Raw genomic sequence first — 16,924 nt, 5'->3', positions numbered from 1 at the left:
GCACTAACATTTTATTTTGGTAAATACACATACTGAACATGTTTACAGTAATGGAGTTTTGGTTAGTTCTTACGTGACTTATTCATTATTTTTCATTCATTCATTAAACATTTATAGCTCTGTGTCAGCCACTGTGCTACACATTGTTGTTGTCAGTTGGAATCGAGTCAGTTCTGACTCACGGCGACCCCGTGTGTGCAGAGTAGAACTGCTCCGTAGGGTTTTCAAGGCTGTGACCTTTCGGAAGCAGATCTCCAGGCCTGTCTTCTCAGGAGCCTCTGGGTGGGTTTAAACAGCAGCCTTTCAACTAGTAGTCAAGTACTTAACCTTTTGCACCACCTAGAGATTTTAAAAAATTTATAAGAGCCACAGGTATATTTATAAAAGAATGTGATGTATGCAGTGATAAAATATACTGTGCTTAACTCCAGATAGGTTAGGGAAGGCTACCTGAAAGAGACTTTTGATGAGTGTTTAGGAATTCACCAAATAGGTCCTGCAGATTTATAAGTGGGTGAAGTTTAGAGTGTACACAGGAGCGCAGCTAGAGGGCTACACAGGGATCTGACTTCTGCTAAGAGATTTGGGCTTAATCCTGTAGCCATTTAACCATTTAAAGATTTAGGTCTAGAAGGCTTAAAATATATATACAAAAACAGATCAAATGTTTAATTCCATGTCTGATTTTTAATTTAAGTATTTCATTATGACATGTCCTAAAGAAATGCATTACAGATGTAGTAGGAAGTTAAATAACAAGAAAATATGTGAGTCTACTGTCAGAGAAATCTGAAATTTTGATTCAGTAAGTCAGGATTAGGGCCTAGAAGCACCCTGAGTGTTTTCTGAGTCAGGTGGTTCCAAAATACACAGAGAAGAAACAACTTGAGGATTAAGCAGTTATTATTTTTTTTCACAGATCAGTGTCAATCCTAATCATGTTGAATGAGAGGACTTCTATTTAAATCTTAATTTTGAACTAAGTATATTTTATTTGAGTGAGAGAAGGTAGGGGAAGGACATTCTTATTCTAAATTAGCATACAGTCTTTTTTTAAAAATGACTATTGCCATGTTTTTTTTTTTTTTACAGTAGTTTTGAGGTCCAAAAAGACATTTGTTTGACACATTATTCTAAAATCTGGAATTTTCAATGCCAGGGTTTCTTGCAGAAAGAGTTGCCAAGTAACCAAATACAAAATATGCTTTGTTCAGTTGGTTTTTTTAAAATAATCCACATGAAATTCATTGACTCATGCATACATGCATGTCAAAATACAGTTTCATAAAGAATATACAAAATTACAATAAAAATATCTGCATGAAATTATTCATCATTCAGAGTACTTCAATCTCTAATGTTTAAAAGCGCCTTAAAATGGCACATTGTTTGCAGAAAGTATAAATGTTCCTTTAAGATTTAGACCCACCACGTGTCTGACAGTTTGTTGTACTCTGGTGGCTTATGTGTTGCTGTGATGCTAAAAACTATGCCACTGGTCTTTGAAATACTAGGAGGGTCACCCATGATGGATATGTTTCAGCAGAGCTTCCAAACAACAACACACTAGGAAGAAAGACCTGGCACTCTACTTCTGAAAAAAATTGGCCAGTGAAAACCTTATGAATACCAGTGGCACATAGTCTGATAACAGTGCAGGAACATGAGACCCTCAGGTTGGAAGGCACTCAAAATACGACTGGGAAAGAGCTGCCTCCTCAAAGTAGAATCCACCTTAATGACGTGGATGGAGTAAAGCTTTCAGGACCTTCATTTGCTGATGTGGCACGACTCAAAATGAGAAGAAACAGCTGCAAACATCCATTAACAATCAGAACGTGAAATGTACAGAGCATGAAGCTAGAAAACTTGGAAGTCACAAAAATGAAATGGAACACATAAAGATCAATATCCTAGGCATTACTGAGCCGAAATGGACTGGTATTGGCCATTTTGAATCAGACAGTCGTATGGTCTACTATGCCAGGAATGACAAATTGAAGAGAAATGGCACTGCATTCATCGTCACAAAGAGTATTTCAAGATCTGTCCTGAAGTACAACACTGTCAGTGATAGAGTAATATCCATAGACCTACAAGGAAGACCAGATAAATACAACTATTATTCAAATTTATGCATAAACCACTAATCTAAGATGAAGAAATTGAAGGTTTTTACCAATTTCTGCAGTCTGAAATTGATCAAACACGCATTCAAGATGCACTGATAATTACTGGTGGTTGGAATGCAAAAGTTGGAAACAAAGAAGGATCAGTAGTTGGAAAATGTGGCCTTGGTGATAGAAGCCATGCTGGAGATCACATGATAGAATTTTGCATGACCAGCAACTTATTTATTGCAAATACTTTTTTTCAACAACATAAACAGCAACTGTGTAAAGCTTGAACTTCACGAGACAGAAAACACAGAAATCAAATCGACTCCATCTGAAGAAAGAGATGATGGAGAAGCTCAGTATCATCGGTCAGAGCAAGCCCAGGGGCCAACTGCAAGCAGACCACAAATTGCTCAGATGCAAGTTCAAGTTGAAGCTGAAGAAAATTAAAACAAGTCCATGAGGGGGGTCAAGGCCAAGATGGTGTAATAATTAGATGCTTCTGGTGATCCATCTTACAACAAAGACCCAGAAAAACAAGTGAAATGATTATATATATGACAAGCTAGGAACCCTGAACATCAAAGGCAAAGTTAGACAATGGACTGAGTGGCAGGGGGAGGGAGAGATGGTTCAGAAGCGAGAGGAGTTGCCAGACCCAAATCGCTGGGAACCCTCAGGCACCATTTCCTGGAGCAACTGCGTTGGAGCTGGTAGTAGCATTCCAGATGCCGTTTCTTCAGGGAAAGACAGCAAGCCTACTTACACCTCCAGAACCAGACGAGACTGGCGCTCCCAGCAAAAGCTGCTAAGTACTTGTGTTTATTTTAACACGGCCCCAGCCTCCAAGCCAGCTTCAGTGGCTGTTGATTTCCCTGAGCCTGAGATAGGCCCTGCTGCACACTCTGAGCCATTGTCCCAGCCTTGGAGAAGAAATAAATTCACAACTGGGGGAAAAGACAATCAGCCAGTTCCACTAAGCTGGGGAGCTCAGGACAGAAGCAGCTCCTGTCCAGACGCAAACAGTCCACAGAGTTTGAATACCTTTCACCCCCACATGGACCTGTGTGGGCCCATTTCAGGAGAATAGGCCCTTGTTGGTAGACTGCAGCTGTTTCAGTTATGCGGTGGAGAGGTGGGTGTTTGATATTTGATACCGATTTGCCTGTTAAACAGGGTTCTCACCCACATCAGGGGCTTAAGGACTGGTGGCTCCACCCATGTCACCTAGCCACCCATGACAGGGGTCCAAGGATAAGTGGTACCTCCTACTCCTTAAAACCAAAAGCCTTGGGTGCCCATGCTCCATCAGCAGAATACACCCATCTATGCACTCTAGGGGACAGGGTTGTGCTGTCCTCACAGACACTAGGGGGATGGTTATCAGCCCCCTGCTTTATTCCGAGCGTTATCCCCTACTGCAACCAGATACCTATACCTACACCAATCACCCCTGCCCCTCTAAGACTGTAGGACAGAGCTGTACCACACACTTGATGACCAGCTATTACCTGGACACCTCAGCTGAATCCATACAAGAAAAGTGAACGGACTCCTAGGCTCTAGCCAGCTGGGGACAGGATGTTAGAGCTTCAAAGGCACAAATAATCCAACTAGCTCACTCAGGGAGCCTATTTGGATGCATCAAAACAAAACAAAGCCAGAAGCTAGGATACAGTAAGCAAACATAAACTAATGCAATAACTTGTACATGGCTTGGAGAAAACAGTCAATATCAAATCACATAAAGAAGCAGACCATGATCACTTCAACACGCTCTGAAAACAAAGAATCAAGGAGTCTTCCAGATGAAGGTGTCTTCCTGGAATTACCAGATGCAGAATACAGAAGATTAATATTCAGAACTCAACATCAGGAATGAGATCAGGCAAAACGCAGAACAAGCCATGGAACACAGATAAAGCAGTTGAAGAAATTCAAAAGGCTGTTCCCGAACATAATGAAAAATTTAATATGCTGCAAGAATCCATCGAGGAACAGCAGTCAGAAATTCAGAAGATTAACAATAAAATTGCAGAACTAGACAATTCAGTAGAAAGTCAGAGGAGAATTGAGCAAGTGGAAGGCAGAATTTCTGAACTTGAAGATAAAAAATTTGGCACAAATGTATTCACAAAAAGATCACATAAAAGAATTTAAATAAATGAAGAAACCCTAAGAATCATGCAGGACTCTTATCAAGAGAGAGAATCTGTGAGTGACTGGAGTCCCAGAACAGGGAGATAACAGAAAATACAGAGAGAATTGTTGAAGATTTGTTCCCAGAAAACTTCCCTGATAATTGTGAAAGATAAGAAGATGCTCGTCGAACTCCACTTAAGATAGATCTCTAAAGAAAGTCACCAAGAAATATTATAATCAAACCTGGCAAAACCAAAGATAAAGACAAAATTTTAAGAACAGCTAGGGATGATGGAAAAGTCACATACAGATGAGAGTCAATAAGAATAACCTCAGACTACTCAGCAGAAACCATGCAGGCAAGAAGGCAATGGGGTGACTTATATAAAGCATTGAAGGAAAAAAGTTGCCAGCCAAGAATCATATATCCACCAGAATGTCTCTCAGATATGAAGGTGAAATTAGGACATTTCCACATAAACAGAAGCTTAGGGAATCCGTAAAAACCAAACAAAACTACAAGAAATTCTAAAGGGAGTTCTCTGGTTAGAAAATCAGTAATATCAGATATCAACCCAATATTAGAACACAGGACATAGCAACGAGATGTCAACCCAGATAGGGAAATCCCAAAAATAAATCAAGATAAAAGAATTCCTGATACAAGGAAACAGCGATGTCATTACGTAAAAGAAGATAACATTAAAACAATAAAGAGGGACTAAGAAATGTAGTCTTAGATCTTTCATATGGACAGGAACTCAAGGCGATATAAAGAAATAAAACTTAGGTTTAAACATAGAAAAATAGGGGAAACTATTAAGATAACCACAAAGGAGACCAACAATCCTACTAATCAAAATAAAATACAAGAAAAAAATGAGAACTTCGCAAAAAGAAAATCAACAACAGCAAATAAGAGGGAAAGACAATATATAAACTACTCAGCACAAAAAATTAAGTGGGGGAAAAAAAACTGTCGACAACATACACAAAAAGACATCAAACTGACCGCACTAAACTCATAGCTATCCATAATTACGCTGAATGTAAATGCATTAAATGCATCAATAAAGAGGCAGAATGGATTTAAAAAACACGATCTGTCTATATGCCACCTACAAGAGACACACCATAGACTTAGAACACAAACAAACTAAAACTCAAAGGATGGAAAAAATATGTATCAAGCAAACAACAATAAAAAGGAGCAGGAGTAGCAATATTAATTTCTGACAAAATAGACTTTAAAGTTAAATCCACCACAAAGGATAAGGAAGGACACTATATAATGATTAAAGGGACGGTAGACCAGGAGGATATAACCATGTTAAATATGTACACACCCAGTGACACTGTTGCAAGATAACATAAAACAAACTCTAACAGTATTGAACAGTGAGATAAACAGCTCCAAAATTATAGTAGGAGACATCAGCATAACCACTTTGGGTAAAGGACAGAACGTCCAGAAAGAAGCTCAGTAAAGACACAGAAGATCCAAATGCCACAGTCAGCCAAGGTGACCTCATAGACATATACAGAACACTCCTCCCAACAGTAGCCAAATACAGTTTGTTTTCCGGTCTGCATGGAACATTCCCAAGACTAGACCACATATTAAGTTATGAAGCAAGACTTAACAGAATCCAAAACATCAAAATATTACAAAGCATCTTCTCTGTTCATAAGGCCATAAAAGTAGAAATAAATAACATTTGAAAGCAGGGAAAAGAAATAAAGCACTTCGAAACTGAACAATACCCTGCTGAAAAACGACTGGGTTATAGACGACATTAAGGATGGAATAATGAAATTTCTGGAATCCAATGAGAATGAAAACACTTCCTACCCAGAACCTTTGAGACACAGCAAAAGCAGTGCTCAGAGGTCAATTTATATCAATATATGGATACATACAAAAATAAGAAAGGGCCAAAATCAAAGAATTATCTCTACGTCTTGAACAAATAGAAGAGAGCAACAAAAGAAACCCTCAGGCACCAAGAGAAAGCAAATAATAAAAATTAAAGCAGAATGAAATGAAATAGAGAACAGAAAAACAAATGAAAGAGTTAACAAGACCAAAAGCTGGTGCTTTGAAAAAATTAACAAAACCGATAAACCATTGGCCAAACTGAAAAGAAAAACAGGAGAGGAAACAAATAACCCTAATAAGAAATGAGATGGGCAATATCACAACAAACCCAACAAAAATTAAAAGAATCATATCAGATTACTATGAAAGATTATACTCTAACAAATTTGAAAACCTAGAAGAAATGGGTGAATTTCTAAAAACACACTACCTAAACTAAAACAAACACAGGTAGAACAGCTAAAGAAACCCATAACAAAAGAAGAGACTGAAAAGGTCATTTAAAAATGCCCAACAACAACAAAAAAAGCCCTGGCCTGGACTGCTTCACTGGAGAGTTCTACCAAATGTCCAAAGAGTTAATACCACCACTACTAAAGATATTTCAGAGCATAGAAAAGGCTGGAAAATATTGAACGACACAGCATGCATCAAAAGAAGATGGAAGGAATACACAGAGTCACTGTACCAAAAAGAATTGGTCAACATTCAACCATTTCAGGAGATGGCATATGACCAAGAACTGTTGGTGTTGAAGGAAGAAGTCCAATCTGTACTCAAGGCATTGTTGAAAAACAAGACTTCAGGAATTGATGGAATACTAATTGATATGTCTCAAGAAAGGGAAGCAGGGCTGGAAGTGCTCACTAGTCTGTGCCAAGAAAGTTGGAGGACAGCTACCTGGCCAGCCGACTGGAAGAGATCCGTATTTGTGCCCATTCCAAAGAAAGGTAATCCAGCAGAATACAGAAGTTATCAAACAATATCATTAATACCACACACAGGTAAAATTTTGCTGAAGATAATTCAGAAGTGGTTACAGCAGTTCATGGATGGACAGGGAACTGCCAGAAATTCAAGCCAGATTCAGAAGAGGACGTGGGATGAGGGATATCTTTGCTGACCTCAAATGGATCCTGACTGAAAGCAGAGAATACCAGAAAGATGTTTACTTGTGTTTAATTGACTATGAAAACACATTCAACTGTGTGGATCATAACAAATTATGGATAACATTGTGAAGCATGGGAATTCCAGAACAATTAATTGTGGTCATGCAGAACCTGTGCATAGACCAAGAGGCAGTCGTTCGAACAGAACAAGGGGATACTGCACGATTCAAAATCGGGAAAGGTGTGCATCAGGATTGTATCTTTTCACCATACCTACTGAAAATCTGTATGCTGAGTAAATAATCCAAGAAGCTGGGCTGTATGAAGAAGAATGTGGCATCAGGATTGTTGGAAGACTCGTTAACAACCTGTGATGATGAACCTTGCTTGTTGAAAGCACTGAAGTCTTGAAGCGCTTACTGATGAAGGTCAAAGACCATAGCCTTCAGTATGGATTACATCTCAACATAAGGAAAACTAAAATCCTCACAACTGGACCAGTAAGCAACATAATAAATGGAGAAAGACTGAAGTTGTTAAGGATTTCATTTTACGTAGAACCACAATCACCGCCCATGGAAGCAGCAGTCAAAAAATCAAATGACGCGTTGGCATTGGGCAGATCAGCTGCAAAAGACCTCTTTAAAGTATTGAAAAGCAAAGACGTCAGTTTGAGGACTGAGGTGCACCCGACCCAAGTCGTGGTATTTTCAAACACCTTAGAAGGATTGATGCATTTGAATTATGGTGTTGGTGAAGAATTTTGAATATACCGTGCACTGCCAGAAGAATGAACAAATCGGTCTTGAAAGAAGTACAGCCAGAATGCTCCTTAGAAGTGAGAACAGTAAGACTTTGTCTCACGTACTTTGGACCTGTTTTCAGGAGGGACCAGTCCCTGGAGAACAGCATCATGCTTGGGAAGGTGGAGCGTCAGCAAAAAAAAGGAAGACTCTCGACGGGATGGACTGACACAGTGGCTGTAACAGTGGGCTCAAACATGGCGATGATTGTGAGGATAGTGCAGGACCGGGCAGCGTTTTGTTCTGTTGTGCATAGGTTTGCTGTGAGCTGGAAGTGACTTCTGATCATTTATAGCCTTTGGGTTGTTCACTAGCAATCAAAAACAGCTCTTCCAGTGCTCATAGAAGGATTTTTCTTAGTAGCCCCAAACTGGGAACAACCCAAATGTCTATCACCCAGTGAATGGAAAACAAAAAGTGGTACATCCGTACAGTGGACTATTACTTGGCAATAAAAAGGAATAAAATGTTAATACACACAAGAACATAGATGAATCTGAAAACATTATCCTTAGTGAAAGAAGTAAAAAAGGTATCACGTATTATTCTATTTATGTCACATTTACAAAGGACAAAACTATATGGGTGTAAATCAGATCAGTGTCTGCAGGGGCCAGAGGTCAGGGGTGCGAATCCATTGCAGAAGGGCACAAAGAATCTTAGGATGATGGAGCTGTTGTATATAGGCAGTCCCCAGGCTACAAACGAGATCCATTCTTAACTCCTTAAGTCGAATTTGTGGGTGTCCTGGTTATCTAGTGTTGCTATAACAGAAATACCACAAGTGATGGATGGCTTTAACAAAGAGAAATTTATTCTCTCACAGGCTGGTAGGTTACAGAGTCCAAATTCAGGGCATCACCTCCAGAGGAAGGTTTTCTCTTGTCAGCTCTGGAGGAAGGTCCTTGTCATCAATCTTCCCCTGGTCGAGGAGCTTCTCAGTGCACAGACCCTGGGTCCAAAGGGCGTGCACTTCTGCTCTTCATTCTTGGTGGTATAGATCCCTAACTCTCTGCTTGCTTCCCTTTCATCTCTTGCAAGATAAAAGGTAGTATAGGCCACACCCCAGGGAAGCTCCCTTTACGTTGGATCAGGGATGTGACCTGAGCAAGGGTGTTATGTCTCACCCTAGTCCTCTTTGACCACAGGCAGAGATTATGACTTATAACACAGAAAAATCACAAAATGTAGGACAACCACACAATACTGGGAATCATAGCCTAACAAGTTGATAAATATTTTGGGGGACACAATTCAATCCAAGACAGTAGGTAAGTCAGAATAGATACATATAGTTCTTATTTAGCATCAAATGTTTGCTTAGTATATAGTATATATTTTACCTTTCTGTGCATATAAACACACTTAAACTCTTCCAATTCACTAAAACATCTTAAACATAATAGTAATAAAAGTTACTACATGTGATACTGTACTGAAGAGAGAATTGGTGTGTGTATGGGTATAGGTATACACTATTGTAAAAAAAAAAAAATTAAGGAAACAGTATAGATAGGAGAAAGATCATGATTAAAGGAAAATATACGTCCAGTACAAAGCTACACACTCAACACAGTGTTCACGGCAAGGTGACCCGACTTGAGATGGCGGAGGACCTTCTCCTTCCTTGGCCGCTGAACCGCTGAAGCCACGCAGCGTTTTCATGAGCGTCACAAAGTGGTGCGTGTGCTCGTCCTTACAAACCGTTGTATTTAACTCAAAATTTTAATGTAATAGGCTTTATGGCAGTCCGTTCTTAAGTACAAGTTGTCCGTGAATTGGACGTTCTTAATCTGGGGCGTTATCTTGATTGTGGTGAATGGTATAAAACCAAGCCAAACCCACTGCGATCAGTCGATTCCGACTCCTAGCGACCCTGTAGGACAGTGGAACTGCCCCATAGAGTTCCCAGGGAGCGCCTGGCGGATTCGAGCTGCCGACCTCTTGGGGAGCAGCCCTAGCACCTCGCCACTAGGCCGCCCCGGTGTCCGTGAATTGTATGTATACTTCAGTATAACTGAGAACAAAATAGTTCTCAAATCAGAGTGGGAGATGAGTTACAACTCTACCTAAGAGCAGATGCCGTTTGATCCCGCTTAGATGAAATTCCTGGAGTAGACGAATGCGAAGAGACCAGCGTTTGCCGGCGGTCACCGGGGCTGGGCCAGGCGGGGCAGTGGGCTTCTGTCAGGGTGGTGGAGGGAAACTGGGACCGGGTACTGGCGATGGTTGCACCACATGGAGCATGTGATGTCACTGAACTGTGCACGTAAAAACGGTTGAAATGACACGTTTTGTGGTATGTGTTTCACCACAGTAAAGGAGACCACTAAGATTAATTGCTTTCTAAATTATTGTTAACTTTAAGATTTCTTTTTGATAACTTCAATATGGAAGTGTATGCGGAAACGTGTAAACCAGACTGATAACCAGCCTTCTGTCCAGTTACGTACATGTTAGACGTTTGTTTATCCAGATGAGAGAAAGGTTCAGTTACTCTGGAAGAGTTCGTGTATGTTCTTGGAAGGCTTCCTGTTTGCCGCCTGTCACAGTAACTTCTCTTTTATGTAACATCGTTGGAGAATGACCTTTTGTTTCAATAACTTACAAAGGAAACTTTTTATTGTAAGTATTTTAAGAAAATCTTCTGGAAAATGTTACACATTTTCTTTCCATTTAAAAAGAGAGCCCAATGAACGTAATTTACCTGTTTCTTCTTGACTCAAGGTCATCACTAGTCATTGTAATTACAGTGCTGTGCTTCAATGCTGAGGGTTCTCTGGGAGATTTAGTGTCTTCACTGACCTTCTCCCTAGACCGCAGAGCTGCTGGGTACTTTGTACATCACAGTAATGTCCTCAGAAGCTAAAATAAAAAGCACATACAAAAATATATACATTCTAGTGCCTATACTTCTGAAAGTTTCAGTGATCCTGTTTTTGGAACTTGAATTTTTAGTCTCTATTTTTTTTTTTTTTTTATCTTATTCTTCACAGGTACCTATTTCAGAAATTATTTTTTAAAACCCAGGAATTCCTTAATCACTAAAGTATCGGAGTGTGAAATAAATCCTTGGTAGGAACAGATGAAGTAAGGCCTTCAGCTTCTTCCTGCTGTTTGGTAGTCGACTCCACGGCACTGGGTACTGGGCTAGTCGTTCCTGAGGACTGGCGTCAAGACTGTAAAATAAAATATTGTGGTTGTTAGGTCCTGTTGAGTCAGTTTTCTATTCACAGCAGCCCCGTGTGACAGAGTAGAACTTCCCCATAGGGTCTTCTGGGCTGTAATCTTTACAGGAGCAGATTGCCAGATCTTTCTCCCGTGGAGCTGCTGGGGGGGTTCAAAGCCCCAGCCTTTGGTTAGCAGTGGAGCACATAACCATTGAGTCACCGGGGCAAAGAGAAATACAGCACCCTATTTTATTTGGTTGCAACTTACTTGCTTTTGTTTCAGCCTCTTCCATACCATAGTGCTGACCTTTCAGCTCTGAAAACCTCAAATGTTTTTTAACCGTGAGGTTTGTTATTACCATAAGGGAGTTTTCGAATTACAGATGGTGAAGGAGACGTGTTACTGTTGCCTTGCACCATCTAGCGGCATTATTTAAAAATAAAAGCTTTAGGGCAGGCAGTTTTATAATGAGCTGTCTGTTGAAGGCCGTTGTTAATGGGAGCGTTTCCTATTCTTCCATCTGAAATAGATGGTAATAGCACTATGCAGGTGCTCCACTGATGATGCTGGACTCTGTTAAAAGCAAAAGTGACGTTTCGATTTTCCAATTACTCATGGAAATTTCATCTGAATAAAGAGATTGTGGATGATAATGCTTAAGAATAGTTACATTAAGGAGTCTAATTATAAAAATTAAGAGAGTCACTTGTAAAGCACCTAATTTGGGGGAAAGCTCTTATGAATTTCTGTAGAAGTAAATATAAGTCGGTAGCCTTCTATACAGGTTTAAATTTATAAGATCCGTGATTTAAAGATTCGTAATATGTGAAGACTTCATTACTTTGGCACATTATGTTAATTAACCTTTTCTTTTAAAATAATACCATTGCTCTCAAGTCTGTTCTTTTCATTGTAATTAGTATGGCTGCTTATTTGTCTGTTTTAAAATGAACATGAAATTTTAGATGCTAATTTACAGACATTCACAAATCTTCCTTGAGGAGAATGCCACGGGTTTAAGATGGATCCGTAAATAATTATCTCTTATGTACAAAAGCATTGAAATTGAGTCCAGAAACCTGGATTAAAATCCAAATTTGGCTGCTTTGCCAAGTTTTGCTGTGTTGTGACCTTGGACAAGCCGTATAACATATTACACCTTCCTACTCTTCAGAATGGATCTAAATTGTCATTAGGATTAAATAAACGAATGTAAGTAGAGACCGTAAGGTAGGAAATGTAATACAAGGGCTTTGTGAATTCTAAAGTGCTACAAAGATGTAGACCGTTCAGCAGCTGCAGAGCAGATCACTTTTAATGTATGAACTGCTCTTTTTTTGAAAACTGTAATGCTGTATTTAAAAGAGATTTTAAATATGCATCCCCAAACTGGATTTTAGCACAGATTTTGACATGATTTTTATATATACATAGTTTATTAGGTTTAGCCTAAGAGAATTTGTAGTTAAAAATAGGGTAACCATTTTAAAGTTATTAGAAATGTCAGTTTTGTTTGATTAGGTACAGTAATTGGGAGGCTTTGTAAGTTCCTTTAACTGATCACTTCACTTGTCCTTTGTCTTCCAAATCACAAAAGTACATCATCATTTATTACCTGCCTTTAATTCATTTAAAGAAAGCAACATATATGGTATTTTATATATTGAAATATAATAGCTAGCCTCAGGAGGCTTAGTTAACAGATGGACTGTCACTGAATACGAGCAAAGGAATTAAGGTAATGAGCAGGATCTTTAATCAGCACGAAGACGATGGATTTGAAAGCCCAATCTTAGACTTGATGGTTCGAAAACTAAGAAAGTGAATTAGTGTAACAATAATTGAATCATCACTTTAAATGTGAAATACTAAAAGGAGCAAATCTGACAAATTTAACATTCAGCCTTAAAGCTATATAACTTAGAAAATGAGAAAGAGCAGTCCGTTCTGTCTTGTAACCATCAGACATTTGAGGGTTTCAGTATAACTCTTCGTCACATTTTAAAATAGCCTTTATGTAAAGTGGTAAAAAATTGGAGTATAACTGTATCTGCCCAGTGGCAGTCATATTGTCTTTGTTACTCCTGGAAAATAATGGTAATTTTCCTAAACTCTAAAAAAAACTACAGGGAAAAAAATCAGAGGGAGGTTATACATAGTTTTCTCATCTAGAATCTAAGCATCTTTCTGTTCGTATCCCCCTACACTCATGCACACACACACAAAAAGGGATAGTTCTTAAAGTTTGCAACCTACTTAATAGGCATATTCAACCAATTTTATAATATTATTTAATTTCTAAGGTGGTCACCTGAATGTCTTTGTCCATTTGTTTTGGGTTTATTTTATACTCCTTTATCCATGGCAGAGAATACCCTCCTCCAACCCCAGGAATGCAAGTTTTTTAATCCCAACTATTAGAATATGTTAAGAACTAGTAAAGAATTACAAAAGTATACTCTTTTGCGAATTACATTTACAATTTCATAATTCTCTGTGGTGTTTTGGGAGTCAGTTTTGTGTACGTGAATTCTTGCAGTCATATAATCACAATTCTAAGATAGGCAAAGCAACTCTTACTGTTTTACTAATGAATTCATTATAAAGGTGTTCAGGGGGACTAAATGGCTTACCTATTGCCATGCATTAAAGTTATAAAGGGGACTGAAATCCAGGTCTCTTGATTTCTAATTCAGTACTGTTCTCACTAGTACTCTAGTAGTGCTTCTGTTAACGACTTCCTTCTGACACCTGTGTAAACTCTTCCACCGCAAGTAGGACGATGCTTCTACTCACGTAAAACTATGAAACCCTGATTACTTGGACATCAACTGTAGACACTGTGGCTCTGTCCAACCAGAAGCATCAGTGTTTCCCCCAGAAAAGTCAGCCATCCTAGAGACAGCCTTTTAGAAGCTCTGAATCAGATATTTGCGTTTTGAGGACCTGTATTATTTTTCTTGTTATGATTTTACTCTGGTAAAGTACATATAACAAAAAAAGTGCCGCCTTAACCATTTTTAATTGTATAAATCAGTGACATTAATTGCATTCACCATGTAGTGCAACCGTTGGCATTGTTTTCAAAAGTTTTTCATCATCCCGAACAAGCTTGGTATCCCTTCAGCAATATTGCCCATTCTTCCGCCACCCCCACCAGTCCCTGGTAACCACTAATAAAGGTGTATCTGTGCATTTGCCAGTTCTAGATACTTCATGTAAGTGGGGTCATACATAGTTGTCGCTTTGTGCCTGACTTAACGTCACTCCGCACGTTTTCAGGATCCATCAGTGTTGGTGCGTGTGTGAAAGGTTAATTTCTCTTTGTGGGTGAATAGTATTCCAGTGTATGTATACAGTAAACTTTACTTATCCTTTCATCTGTTGGTGAACATTTGGGTTGTTTCCACCTTTTAGCAATTGTGAGTAATGCTCCTGTGAACATTAGTAAATAAGTGTCTGTGTGAGTTCCTGCCTTCAATTCTTTTGGGTAAATGTCTCTAGGGGTGGAATTGCTGGCTCATAGAGCAATTCTGTGTTTAACTTTTTGATGAACTATCAAATTGTTTTCCACAGTGACTGCACCATTTTATATTCCCACCAGCAATACACAAGGGTTCCAATTTCTCCACATCCTTGTCAGCATTTGTTATTTTCTGTTTTCCTAATGATAGCCATCCTAGTAGATGTGAAGTGATATCTCACTGTGGTTTTGGCTTTGCCTGATGACTAATGACTTCTAGCATCTTTTCATGTTCTCACTGATGATTTGTATATCTTCTCTGGAGAAATGTCTCTTCAAGTCCTTTGCCATTTTTCAATTAGGTTGTCTTTTTGTTGTTGAGCGAGTTTTAGGAGATTATATATTCTAGATGTTAAACCCTTATCAGATATATGGTTACCAAATATTTTCTGTTCTATATGTTGTCTCTTTTCTTAATAAAGTCCTTTGGCGGATTAACGGTTTTAATTTTTTTAAGTATTTTTATTATTTCAGGTGAAAGTTTACACGGCAAACTAGGTTCCCATTTAAGAGTTTTTATACGAATTGTTCCATGACATTGGTTAAGTTTTTTCACAATGTGTCAACATTCTTATTATTTCCATTCTGTTTGTTCTGTTTCCATTAATCTATCTTTCCTGTCCCTCCTTAGCTTCTTATCTTTGTTTTAGGGTAAATGTTGACTGTTTGGTCTCATATACTTGGTTATTTAAGGGAGCACAGCACTCACAGGTGATATTGTTTATCTTATAAGCCAATCTATTATTTTGGATAGATTTGGATAGCCACCATGAGTGACTTCAGTTCCAAGTTCAAAGAGTATCTTAGGGTAATAGCCTTGGGGGTTCCTCTAGTCTCTAACAGTCCAGCAAGTCTGGCCTTTTTTAGGAATTTGAGTTTTGTTCTACATTTTTCTCCCTTTTTATCTGGGACCTTGTCTTGTGCCCCTGGTCAGAATGGTCGGTAGTCGTAGCCAGGTACCATCTAGTTCTGGTCTCGAGCTAGATGAGGCTATGGTTCATGTGGGCTGTTAGTCCTATGGACCAGTTTCTTCTTTGAGTCTTTGGTTTCCTTCATTCTCTTTTGTTCCAGATAAGTAGAGACCAATAGTTGTATCTTAGGTGGCCACTGGTGAGGTTTTAAGACCTCAGTCACTACTCACCAAACTACCGTGTAGAACATTTTCTTTATGAACTGTGTTATGCCAGTTGACTGAGTTGTCCCATGAAGATATGGTCCCAAGCCTTCAAACCCAGTAAACCAATCCCACGAGGTTATGTCTAAGAACTATCCGTAACTGTGCCCCCATTGGTTTATTATATATATGGATATATATGCCTTGCACACAAACATGTATATGCCTACAGATACATCTACACACACACACCCATACACTCACGTGTGCCTTCCTATACACATATATTTGTTCATATCTACCAATGTAATCGCGCATATTTTTTTTCTGGTTGTTATTGCTGTTGCAAAATTATGTGTTAAAACGTTTACCAAAATTGACCCTTGCGTACTTCTCAGTGTCTTCATTTACCTTTGACAAGTTACGCAGACTTCACCTGTGTTGGATATTGCCTTTCCCATCATCAAAATAATAAGTGTCTACTATCTAGAAAGTGATGTCCTCTCCTTCCAGCTCCATCCCTGGTAACCATCAAAGAACATTGCTTTCTGGGTGTATACCTGTTTTTGACTTTTTATAAAGTGGGACCATACAATATTTGTCCTTTTGTGATTGACTTATTTCACTCAGCATAATGTCCTCCGAACTCATACATGTTATGTCTCACAGAGTCCTCATTATTCTTTATAGTTGTGTACTGTTCCGTTGTATTATATACCACAGTTTGTTTATCCATTCATCCATTGAAGGGCACTTAGGTTGTTTCCGTCTTTGTGGAATTGTAAATAATGCTGCAGTGAACATGGGTGTACACATGTCTATTTGTGTCACTGCTCTTTTATATCTCTAGGATATACACCATATACCTAGGAGTGGGATTGCCGAATCATAACCATCTCCCCACGACCTCACCAGCATTTGTTGTTTTCTGGCTTTTTGATCAGTGCCATTTTGCAGGGGTGAGATGGAATCTCATTGTGGTTTCGATTTGCATCTCCCTGATGGGTAATGATCACAAGCATCTTTTCATTTGTGTGTTAGCTCCCAGAATGTCCGCTTTGGC

General features: G+C 38.9%; 1 protein-coding gene across 2 annotated transcripts in view; it reads left to right on the top strand.

The window, feature by feature from the left end:
- The window catches only part of UBE3C (ubiquitin protein ligase E3C), a 200,002-nt gene that overhangs the window by 156,686 nt on the left and 26,392 nt on the right, over nucleotides 1–16,924 (top strand). The window lies entirely within an intron of this gene.

This window comes from Elephas maximus, chromosome 20 (genome assembly GCF_024166365.1).
Source record: "Elephas maximus indicus isolate mEleMax1 chromosome 20, mEleMax1 primary haplotype, whole genome shotgun sequence".
Classification (NCBI taxonomy): Eukaryota; Metazoa; Chordata; class Mammalia; order Proboscidea; family Elephantidae; genus Elephas; species Elephas maximus.
Note: the sequence above shows the minus strand (reverse complement) of the source record. Positions and strands in the feature narration are given on the sequence as shown.